The sequence below is a fragment of the Capra hircus genome, chromosome 2, assembly GCF_001704415.2.
Source record: "Capra hircus breed San Clemente chromosome 2, ASM170441v1, whole genome shotgun sequence".
NCBI classification, from domain to species: domain Eukaryota; kingdom Metazoa; phylum Chordata; class Mammalia; order Artiodactyla; family Bovidae; genus Capra; species Capra hircus.
Genome location: NC_030809.1, coordinates 10249743 through 10261053, shown reverse-complemented (window position 1 = coordinate 10261053; position 11311 = coordinate 10249743). Strand labels below are relative to the sequence as shown.

Below are 11311 nucleotides of genomic sequence, written 5' to 3'. Positions count from 1 at the left end.
TTGGATTTCACTTAGGACAACTCTGCCTCCAAGGGGCTTTTGGAGAGGTTTGGAGGCAGTTCTGTTAGTCACAGTGATGGGCCGGGGGGGGGGGGCGTGGGGGGGGGTGGAGGGGGCGGGGTGGCTCCTGCAGGCATGCAACGGACAGGAAGTGGGGTATTTAACATTCTGACATGTACCTGTGCAGTGAAGACTTGTTCTACCCCCTGGGTCCCCCTTTGAGAAACTCCTGTAGCTGATGTGACTCTGGGTGGAAACAAGAACCGGGAATAAGGATTCCCCCTTCTCCCATCAAGAAGTGTTGACCCTTAACTTACTAAAAGAATAGCCAGGGGAAAGAGTCTGGGAGCTGGGAATTACAGCTATGCTTGGCAAATAATGACTAAGTATTGGCTCTGTGAAGGGCCCTTTGCTAGGCAGGAGCCTGGGAACACAGACCTGAACAAGATCTGTCCCTGTCCTGAAGGAGTTCACAGTCAGGCTGGGGAGAAATAGTAGTAATAATAATAACTCATTTATTAAATGTCAGCTGAATGCCTGATGTGTTTACGGTCATCTTTTCATTTAATAGAGTCCTGAATCTGATTCTATGATTAGCACCCCCATTTACAGGTGAGGAAACTAAGGCCCAGGGATTACCTGATGTACCAAGTTCACATATATATATGAGACAGAGCTGGAATCTGAACCAAGGACCCCTTGCTACCTCTGGGTTTTGGGAAAGGATCCTGTCTGCCCCAGTGGATGCTTAGGGGATGCTACTGTCTCTAAATATTGGTAGAACGATTCTCTGGAAACTCCCCAAATTGAGTGACTCCCCAAAGGAACAGGATGAGGTGGCCAGTGCAGATGGAGCTTTCCCTGCGCTCAGCCCTCTGCTAGGGATGGCTGAACCGGAGCAATAAGATGCAGAGAAGCCAAATGACTGCCTAGAGAAGTGGTCACAGCGCTGGGAGCCTTCGCTTTGCATACTCCAAGTCTCAGGGGACAAGGCTTCCAGAAGGCCATGGTCTCTGGCCAACGAAATTCACAAGAACCTGATGTTTAAATCAGAGGCCCAGTGTTTCCACTTGCCGTGGAGTAAGCAAATAAGAGGACAGCTCTGGAACTGTTGTGTCATGTTGTGAATCCGGCCTCTACCACTTGCTGATTGTGTCATGTTGCGCAAGCTATTAATCGCTCCAAGCCTCAATTTCTTCTTCTGGGAAATGGCAATAAAACGCACAATACATGTTAGTTGTCTTTGTCGCTACCATTTACAGATCATTCACTCTGTGTAAGGCATCCTATACACGCATGCTGCCATTTAGTCCTCAGAAAGTCTTATGAAGAAATAGCTATTATATCTTGATTTTACCAATAAGAAGACTGAGGCAGAGTGAAGTAGTCTATAGGACATAAATGGCAGAGCAGGGGTCTGAACCAAGTCCTCTGACTCCAAAATCAGTGCTCTTAGTCTCTAGAGTCTTTTCTTGGGACCAGAATATTCCTGTCTGCCCCCAAGGGGCTCTGCCTGGTACCTGGATATCCATTTAGTTTAGATGATGGCCCAGCAGGGCAGTGAGCCATCTGGAGTCCCCCAGGTCCCTGTGACTCCTCAGCGGAGACCAGAGCTGCCTGAGCCTGGAATCCCTCTGTCTACTGGTTCCCCGTCCCTCCCTCTGATGCAGCCGAATGAATTCTCCCTTGCACCCCCTTTTCTGTGCATCCTTCTGTTCCCGTCAGATAGAGCACAATGCAATTGATTAGGCCTCTGTTTTCTCAATTTCAATCACATCCTCACCCTGCCTCCCTGAGATTACAGGGGGGTCACCTTGATTGCGGTTTCCACCGTTCACAAAACTCTTCAGTCATTTACAAAACCATCTCTCGCCTCATTCACTCCCCCACCTGGCTCCTCTCCTCTGCGATGCATGATTTTACTGGCTTAAGACTCAGAGGGCAATTTTATTTCCAAGTTCATGGTGGGGGAGGAGGACACCTAATTGACTAATGCTGGGTGTTTCACATGCACCATCTAATTCGAGCCTCACCATGAGGCAGCGTAGAAGTAGGACTATTCTCGTTTTACCAAAGTGGAAACAAAGACTCTGAAAGGCCACAACGCTTGCTCAAGGTCACTCAGCTGGATGATAGAGTCAGGATTTGAAGCCAGATTTTTGCGACTTCAGAGTCTCGGGCATCCCTCTGTGTCTCATTCCCTTATTTGATGGAACAGCATGAGAAAGTGTGATACTAACCCAGAGTCAGGCCCAGGGAAGACATGCTGCAGGTTAGGGGTGGGGGTAGCCCCACGTGTGCTGGACTGTTTTCATAAAAGAGCCGACTCATTTATTAATTTCACACACATCTACTGATGTCTCCTGTAGGCTGGTCCTGACCAGGAGGCAGAACAGTAAACAATTACAACACTTAGGGGCAAGGTCAGTCTGGAGGCCAAGGGAGACTTCTTGGAGGAAGTGACAGAAAAGTCTGCCTGGTGAAGCAGCCAGAGGGTGAGATCATCTCCCACTGAGGGAACAGCTTGTGCAAAGGTCCAGAGGTATTGTAGAGCAAGGTCAAGTCAGGCAAGTGCAAATAATTATATATGGGAGGGCTGAGGCAAAGGATGAGGCATGGAAGAAGGAGGCTGGAAGGCCGGAGACAAAAGATACTGGAGGGTCAGGAAACCAAAGGTTATGGTCCCTGAGTTGAGAAACGTCAGAGAGAAAAAGTCTGGGTGGCTTAGGACATATTGGGATGAGTCTATTCTGGATCCCACTGCTCCGGTACTGAGCTGGGTGGACCCACGATCCACTCCAGGAGTTCTCTCCCAGGTACCATATCAAAGTCTCCCTCCCACTCCCAGAGATACACACCCGCACCCACCCACCCACCCCTGGATGGTCTTGCAGTGATGTCTGTACTCTCTCTAGTGGCCATTCTGGGCACTACATCCAACACTGCAGGAAACTTTCTGGGATAGAAGAAACCTTCAGAACCATCCTGAGGATGGGAGAGACAGTCATTCAGTACAGTTCATGCTCTCAGAAAGCTCACAATTTACTGGCGGTGAGCGTGAAGGGCACAGGCAAAGCAGATGTTGGAGATCAGGAGAGGGTACTAACGCAACTGGGAGGGGGACATCTTCTCACAGGAGGTGTTACCGGAAACTTGGAAAAGGAATCAGTTTGCTTGATAAAAGCAAGAGAGGGCCATCCAGACTTGATAGAATTAAGTAGATCAGAGGCAGGAAATGGGACTGTGAAGAGTTAAAATTAAGTAGCTGTGATTGGAGTGAAAATTTTGAGGGGGATCTGTGGCTAAAAATGAAGTTGGTGAGGTCAGCAGGGGTTGTCTGCTGTGTACTCAAGCTAGGATTCCAAACCTTGGGTCACAGGAAGTCACTGAAGAGTTCTGAGCAGGGGAGTAAAAGAGTCAGATTCACTTTCCGAAGGGAACCCACTGGTGACCCACACGGAGGAAGGCCAGGTCGGGAAGAGGCGGGAGAAAAACACCCTTCTTGGACACAAAGAATCACACCAGGTCACACTCATAGGACACAGAGCTCTGGGCAAGCCTGTGAACCAGACGTATCAGCACAGATGACGACACCTACAGAATCGTCAGTGGGACCCCAGGCTGAGCACCCGGACAAACACACACATAATGACATACACGCAAACCCAGAACTCAGGACCTCGAACCAGAAGGAAGCCAAGGATACAGTTTCACTCCCAGACACAGGCTGACAGTGAGAACCGAGCACACTGATGGACACAGGAATTTACCCGCATGTACTGTGTGGCTGTCAAGGGCTCTACCCTGCCCCACCCCACCCCCACCCCCGGTCCCTCACCACCTCCGGCAGGAACAAAGCTGACCTTTGCCCCCTGGCCTCTGGCCTCTCCTCCCACACCCCCTGCCCAGAGGGAGGAGCTGTTTGAAGTCTGGGCTGCAGCTGGGGTTTCCTGTTGCCCGGAGGAATGTGGGAGGACTTTCAGGGAGGGGCGAGTGCGGGGAGGCCAGCACAGGAGGAGGGATAATGGGGACCTGGGGGCCTTGATTCCCACTGTACCACAGTGAAGGAGAGCTTCCTGCCTCCGTGGTCTCTGGGGCCCCAGCTCTGAGCTGTTCCCATCCAGAGGAGGGGAAAACCAAGGCTGTAATGGCTGCAGTCCAACGGGCCTCTTGTTCCCAGATCTGTAGCTCAGTGGTTCAGGACAGGCCCTCCACCTCTTTGGGCCTCAGTTTCTCCTTCTGGGGACTAGGCTGAATTCCTCTGAAACAATCCAGACCTTTCCTGGGGTAGCTCCAAGAATGAGGCCAGCCCCAGAACTTCTGTAATCAGGGAGGGCAGTGCCCATTCCTACCCAAGGCTCACTTCACTCTGCCCTTTCCAGGAGCTCCAGGGACGTGGCTCCAGGCTGCGGTGACCTCTCAGTTACTGTTATTATTATTATATGGCTCAATAATCCCTCAGCACGCCTGTGCCAGTTTTTCAAACTGCTTTCATATCCATGTGTTCAGTAAATCTTCTCAACAGCCTTGCCTGTAATACAGAGAAGGGGTTACTCTTAGTTTTACACATGTAGAAATGGAGACTCGGAGAGTTAAGGACACGCAAGCAAAAGCAGAATCAGAACCAGGTCTGGAGAATTCCCTGGCTGTCCAGTGGTTAGAACTCCATGCTTCCAAGGCAGAGGGTCCAGGTTCAATCTTTGGGAAGGGAACCAAGATCCTGCAAACTGCTCAGCACAGCTGAAAAATAAAAAGAACCAGGTCTGCCTGCTTCCTATTCCACATGCCCTCCAAACCCTTAGGCCCCACAACTTTTAGCCCCTCTGGACTCTCACTTCTATTTCCTAGGTCTAGCTACATAACACCTTCTGCTTACATTGAGACAAAAGTGGTTGCAGTGAGCTGAACCTAGAAACGGAAGATTTAGGTTCTTCCTCTCCTTCAAGTCTGCTCTCTCTGGGAGTTTACAGCTACCCTGCCCAGCCTGTGGCTACTTCAGATGCTGTTTTTAAAGACCGGGTAGCCCCCAGTCCATCCTAAAGGAAATCAGCCCTGGATATTCATTGAAAGGACTTATGCTGAAGCTGAAACTCCAATACTTTGGCCACCTGATGCAAAGAACTGACTCATTTGAAAAGACCCTGATGTTGGGAAAGATTGAAGGCAGGAGAAGGGGACGACAGAGGATGAGATGGTTGGATGGCATCACCGACTTAATAGACATGAGTCTGAGTAAACTCTGGGAGTAGGTGATGGACAGGGAAGCCTGGCGTGCTGCAGTCCTTGGGGTTGCATAGAGTCGGACACCGCTGAGCGACTGAACTGAGACCCCTTCAGACTATGCCGGTAAACAGATATAGCAGTTGGACACTAGGTGGCAGCAGCCACCCACAAGAAGACTTTGCTTGAGTTTGGGGAGGACTCCCCCCCCAACCCTCTCCAAAATACAATTTAAAGAGGCTCCAAGAGAAAGACCAGTCCCCAGATGACTGGGAAACCCTGTAGTGCTTGCTTTCCAGCAATGCCCAACACCTTGGGGGCTAAGAGCACTCAACCTCCCTGGGAAGGGGGCTGCTCAAGCAGCCTGAGGTGGGAGGGATGTGCATGGACAACCCTACCTAACTTCTATTCCCCTCTCACTTACAGAGCCATGGGCCCTGCTAATCTTGGCCCCTGTACCTCATCACCTAATCTCTCCTCTCCCGTGTCTTTCCCAAACTCCTCTTCATCCCACTCCACCTTGGGCTCCCTATCTCCCAGAAGCCATCCTGAATTGCCCCCCAGTTCCTGCCTCAAACTTGATTCAGCTTAGATGGGGTCTTTATGCCGTGGGGCAGAGCCTAATAGGTAAGGATGTTGTGAGGGTGTGAAAGAAAGGGGAACCTGGGCCTTTCCTAGCCTCCCCAATGCTAAAGTCTCACCCGTGGGGGACCAGCTGGGGCAAGATGCCAAAGCCTCATCTATTTGTGTAACTTTAGGTCAGGCTGGGGAGCTGCAAAGGGCCCCTAACAACTTTAACCATTGCTTTCTTTCGTTAATATCTGATCTTACAATGGTTCCCATTCAATTGATAAATCTTTGAACCCAGGGCTTGCCTGTAAGGAGAAGCTACTCCCAAATGGGTGCCTCTGCAGCTGGTCAGCAGCCCGATGATGCCAGATCAATAGATGGAACTATTTAGAGCCCTAGACCTCTTCCATGGCTGTGGTGCCCCCACTCCCTGCAAAGGGCCAACAGAGTGTCCCCCAGATCCCCCCCACTTTTTTGTCTTAGAGGAGGGGCTTGCAGGTGGTGACAGGGAGCTGCTGCTGGCAAAACGACACCACCTGCCTTTTGTCACACGCTGGCCATCACCTCGTATCACCCTGCAGGGCCAAAGGAAGAGTCCGAAACGGGTGGGCCAAGGACAAAGGCACTGCTGAAGGGACTTCAGACACAGGGCAAGACAGGAAAAGCCAGCAGACATTGGACAAAGGAATGTCAGACACATAGATGAAGTGGGACTAGCACAGGACCAGTCGGGGCTGGTGCTGGTAGACGCCGGGGACAGGACAGCCACCATGCATTATTCATCTCCGTGTCCCCTGTGAGCCCTGCACACCTCAGTTAACATTTGTCGAATTTAAGTGCCAAGGGAGGACACACAGACGCCGGGAGAGAAGGTCAGATGGAGAGCTTGGAAGTCACAGCTCCCTGCTTGACCCAGAGGTTAAGCAGTGAGCTTTGGAACGGAACAGACCCTGGTCCAGGCGGGCTCTACCAACTTCTTCAGTCGGGGTCATGGGCCTCAGTGCCCTCATCTCTAAAATGGAAGTGATAACAAAATCATTCTACCAGGTCTTTGCAGGACTCAGGAGCCCTGCGGTGTTCAGAAAGTGGCAGCAGCAGCGGTTCTCCTTCTTGCACTGTCCAAAGACCTCTCCTTGGTAACCAGGCCCTGGCAGTGCACATTCCCATCTGTGGGGATAGGCCAGGCAGGGGGCCGGAGCTAGGGGCTGGATAACAGATGTGACCTGCAGAGGAGGTAGGTGAATGTGCTGAGTCCAGCCCCCTGGGCCCAGCAGGAGCTCTGAACTGTTGAATCTGAATGCTGCTTCCTGACACCAGGAAGAAGTTCAGTCGAATTCAGGAAGGCAAGGTTTTGTGTGTGTATGTGTGTCTGACAGAGAGAGAGATCTGTGGAGAATCCAGGACTTCATGCTCTTGTCTTCCTCGGACTTCTAGAAAAACTAGTCTTTGGTGGAGGTGGCTAAACCCAGAGCTCAGAACTTGAGATTGGGGGTCCCTGAGAGGAGGAGGAGGTGCGGGCGGGCTTTGAGTTTTCTGGAGCAGCCCTCTCTCCATCAACCCTTGCGCTTTACTCAATAGGTAACCTTCTCATGAAGGGAGAACGCCTCCAGATTCAGGGAGCCGGCCGTCTCCTCTTACCTCTTCCTCTCTCATTTAATTGGGACGCCCCAGAAAGTCTCAAGCCCTTTTAGCTAGTCCCTCGATTCCCCCATTCTACTCTTTCCATTCTCAGACCCCGCCCCTTCACTCCCACCCGCAACCTCCGCTCCGGCCAGAGACCCCCGCAGCGGGACGAGGAACGTGGGGAACGTTGGTGATCCTTAGGGAAGAACGCAATCCCCCTTTGGTAAAAGAGGAAGCGCGCGAGGGCTCGGGCGCTGGGTGCCCCCTGAAGGCTCCCGGCCGCGCCGTCGGAGCTGCCGGCGCCGCCCCGCCCGCCCCGCGCGCGGAGCGGCCGAGGCGGGGACTACAAGTCCCGGCGAGCCGCGCGCGCGCTCCCCCCTGGGGTTCCGGATGGTGAGCGGCGAAGGTAAGGCGAGCTCGCAGAGGCAGCGGCGGCGGCGGCGGAGACGGAGAGAGGCAGGCAGGCAGGCAGGCAGGGCGAGGGCGAGAGACGGCGAGGGGAGGGAGCGAGCGAGGCAGACCAGACAGACAGACAGGCGGGCGGGCGGGCAACGCGAGCCACCCGCCAGGCTGCGCTCAGCCCCGCTCGCCGCGGAGAGAGCAGAAGGCAGGAGGAGGGAGGGGAGGAGGGGGAGGGAGGGAGAGAGGGAATCCAGCTACCACCACCCAAAGCCAGCGTCTGCTTTCTGTCCTCATTTCCTTTTCCCACCCAGCTCTGAGAGCAGAGAAAGGCAGAGGGAGCGAGAGATTGAGACAGTCAGAGGGACAGACAGACAGCCAGAAGAGAGCGGGAGGGAGGAGGGCGGAGGAGGAGGAGCAGGAGGAGGACTACGCGGGGCGCGTTCCCTCCCAGGTTTGCAATTGGGGGGGGTGGGGGCGGGGGTGTCCAGGGCTGTGAGAGTGTGTGCGCGGTGGTGGTGGTGGGGGGAGCAAGGGGGCGCAGAGAGAGAACGAAGGAGTGATCGAGGTGGGGGGCGCCGCGGGAGCTGGGGGGCCGGGTCCAGCGGAGTTAGCGGCGGAGAATGTGAGCCGAGGCGCGAGCCATGCTGTCAGCAACGGCGGGCGGCTCAGGGCTCCTCCACGACTCCTCTCCCCAGCTGCCGGGCGCCCGCGTCGCTGCCGCCGCCGGAAAACAGACGCCCCCCGAAGCCCCTCGCCTGGCTCGGACCCACGGAGCCGGCAGCCCAGCACTCCGGTGAGTGGCGCCTCCTCCCCAGCCCTAGACCCCCGCTGGGGACCGGCCGGCCGGGCTCTTTTGTGCAGCGCACCGGGGGGGCCCCGCGCCCCCTCCGCGCGCCCCGGTCCGGTCCGCCGGACCCCGTGGCTGCGGTGCCCGCGGTGCGATCGGTCTTTGTTTCCACCGGGGCCCGCGGCTCGGCTGGGCTCGGCTCGAAGCCTGGCAGGCAGCGCCGGGAAGGGGGAGGGGGAGGTGGACGAGAAGGGGGGGCGGGGAGGGGGGGTTCTCGGGTTTCCTGGCCGCCCCGCGGCTCCCCCGGCTCGGGGGCGAGGTGCGCGCCCAGCGCTGCCGCGCGCCCCCTCCTCCTTCCCCCTCCCTCCGTCTTTGGATTTAAAACTGCAATTTGCTCTCCAGCTTGCTGAGAATGTGGGGGGGGGTGGGTGAAGGGGGGGACCGTGGGAGCGGAGAACAAGGCTGGATTTTAGGAACGGCGCTGGGAAAGGGGGAGACTGCGGAGGGGAGGAGCCCCTCCCCTCCAACCCCCAAATCCCAAGGTTCCGCTTGTGCTCTGGGAGTTGAGGGGCGGGGACCTAATGACCCGGAGGGGGTGTGGGGCGGAGGAGGGATTTGGGGGCGGCCGGGGCCGGAGGGGTTGGGCCGCGTGCCCGGTTACCTGGCGAACAAAGTCGGCTCACTTTTGCATAAATAAATAAATAATCGCCCATCAATGCGTTTCCTCTGAGGCTCTGATTGAATCGGGGGCCCCCTCTTCCCCAGGGCTTGGGGTGCTGAGTGACAGCTGTCAGCCCCCTGGGCCAGTCGCTGGGGGGTGAATCGCTGAATCCCTCCGCTTTCTGGCTCCGGGCGCATTCCCCTGCTGGGTCTTGGTCCCCCGGCAGAGCCAGAGGGGCAGGGGGCTGGCTCCGAGTCTAGGAAATAACCTTGTTTCCTGTTCTACAGGAAAAGGGACGGCAACCCAGAGAGTTTGGGGGCTGGGGATGAAGACTGATGGGAGCCGGAGGGGTTCCCCAGCAGCCTGACCCCCCAGCCTCCTGCCAGGCGCAGGGGCCGGCCGAGGGAGGAAGGATGTGGGCCTTGCTGGCCCGAGGCGGGAGCTGGGGCTGTCCCCGAGGCGGGCAGCGGGCACCGAGCGGGAGGAGGGAGACGGAGAGCAGCGGGGGCGGGAATTCTCTACCGCAGACCCTGGGGGCCGGGGCCAGATGTGGAGGGGTGGGGAGTCCCCCCTCCCTGCTAGCTTGGGGGCCCCGGGGGCTGGGCTGGGAGGGGCTGAGCCTAGTGCCCTGGGTTCTGCACCAAGTGCCTGACTGGCAGGGCCAGCTGAATTTGGGCCCAGGCGTCACCCTGGGAGGCAGGGCCAGCCTGCACCAGCCTGGTCCCTGAGCACAAGGAGGGACCCTTGGGGGGCCTATGCCTGTCTGGCTGGGCAGGCGTTTCCCGCCGGACCAGTTGGTGTCAGGCGGGACTTGGCCCCAGCTCCCTGGGCAGAGCTCAGGGTGTGAGGACAAGCTTTGCCTCTGGGTCAGGGTGGCCACATTTTGTCCGCTGCTGCTGCTGCTGCTGCTGCCTCCGCCGCCGCCGCCGCAGCCGCCGCCGCCGCCGCCGCCGGCGGGGCGGGGGCATGTGCCCGGGCCTGGGCAGAGTCCTGCCAGGAGCATTTGGGGTGTTTCTATTGTTGGCTTGTTCCTGTTCCGTGTGGCCCGGTGTGTGTAGCTGTGTGAGCTGGGGCTGTAAGTGAAAGATTACCAGTCAGTCCACACCCCCAACCCACACCCCCACCCCCACCCCACCCCCTGCCTGTTGGGGGCAGGCTGGGTTGTGGTGGTGAGCTGTGGGGGACCCCCCTAGGTGGCATGTGCCTGCAGCTTGCCATCTCTCTCCTTTGAACAGATGTATATTTATTTTTATAGTAATGGAAAATCAAACTGGATAGTAAGTTGAATTCTTTTTTTTTTTCTCTTCTGCTGTGTCAATAGTTGGAATAACCCGCAGAGACGAATGAACTTCTTGCCCCAAAGCTCCTACCCTCCAGAGGTTGCAGAGATCAGTGAGGGCATGAGTTTTGGGGGGCCAGTAGGCACCAGTTCAAATTGGTGATTCTTGTCCCTCTCTGTCTGGGATTGGGGCAGGTGCCCAGGTGGGCAGGCATTGCCCCCTCCCCAGGCATCCCCCCCCACCCCACTCCCCCTAATCTGTCCTTTCGGCCACCTCCTTGGTCAGCGCCTAAGCTGTGCCCAAGCCCTCGAGACGTTCTCCTGGTGGGCTCTCTCCCCCTTCCTGGGCTCCTGGCCCACGTGCTGATATTTATTTTCTGTAGTAAAATCCATTTTTAATGCCGTTACTTTTGAAATAATATAGAGAGAAACAAATGTGATGTGTTTAAGTTGCCCTCTGTGAGTTTTTAATGTGATCTATGGCTGAGGTAGTGATGGAAGGAGCTGTTGGGCTTGGAGGAATTTGGTGTCATAAAGAAAAAGAGCTTGCTGTTTATTATGTTTGCTGGGCTGGGGGGTCTGGAACAGGGTCGTGGGGGCCCGGAGCCCCAGCACCCCCAGCTGCCGTGATGGACAGCAGTGCTTCTCAGTTTGGAGGTGTGTGGTTTCCAAGACTGTTGCCTTGCTCTCCAGCCTTCGATGGGGCCTTTGGTGAGGGGGCTTGGGAGCTGGGGGATTTGTTCCCCCCTCCACATTCCACCTGGTTAGA

The 11311-nt window shown here is 56.0% G+C and overlaps 1 protein-coding gene across 2 annotated transcripts in view; it reads left to right on the top strand.

The window, feature by feature from the left end:
• AHDC1 (AT-hook DNA binding motif containing 1) overlaps window positions 7865-11311 on the top strand; it is a 65103-nt gene continuing 61656 nt past the window's right edge. For both annotated transcript variants that reach the window (XM_018056775.1, XM_018056783.1), the window contains exons 1-2: window positions 7865-8266; window positions 8511-8608. The gene's annotated coding sequence lies outside the window, so the exon portion shown is untranslated. The remainder of the gene's footprint in view (window positions 8267-8510; window positions 8609-11311) is intronic.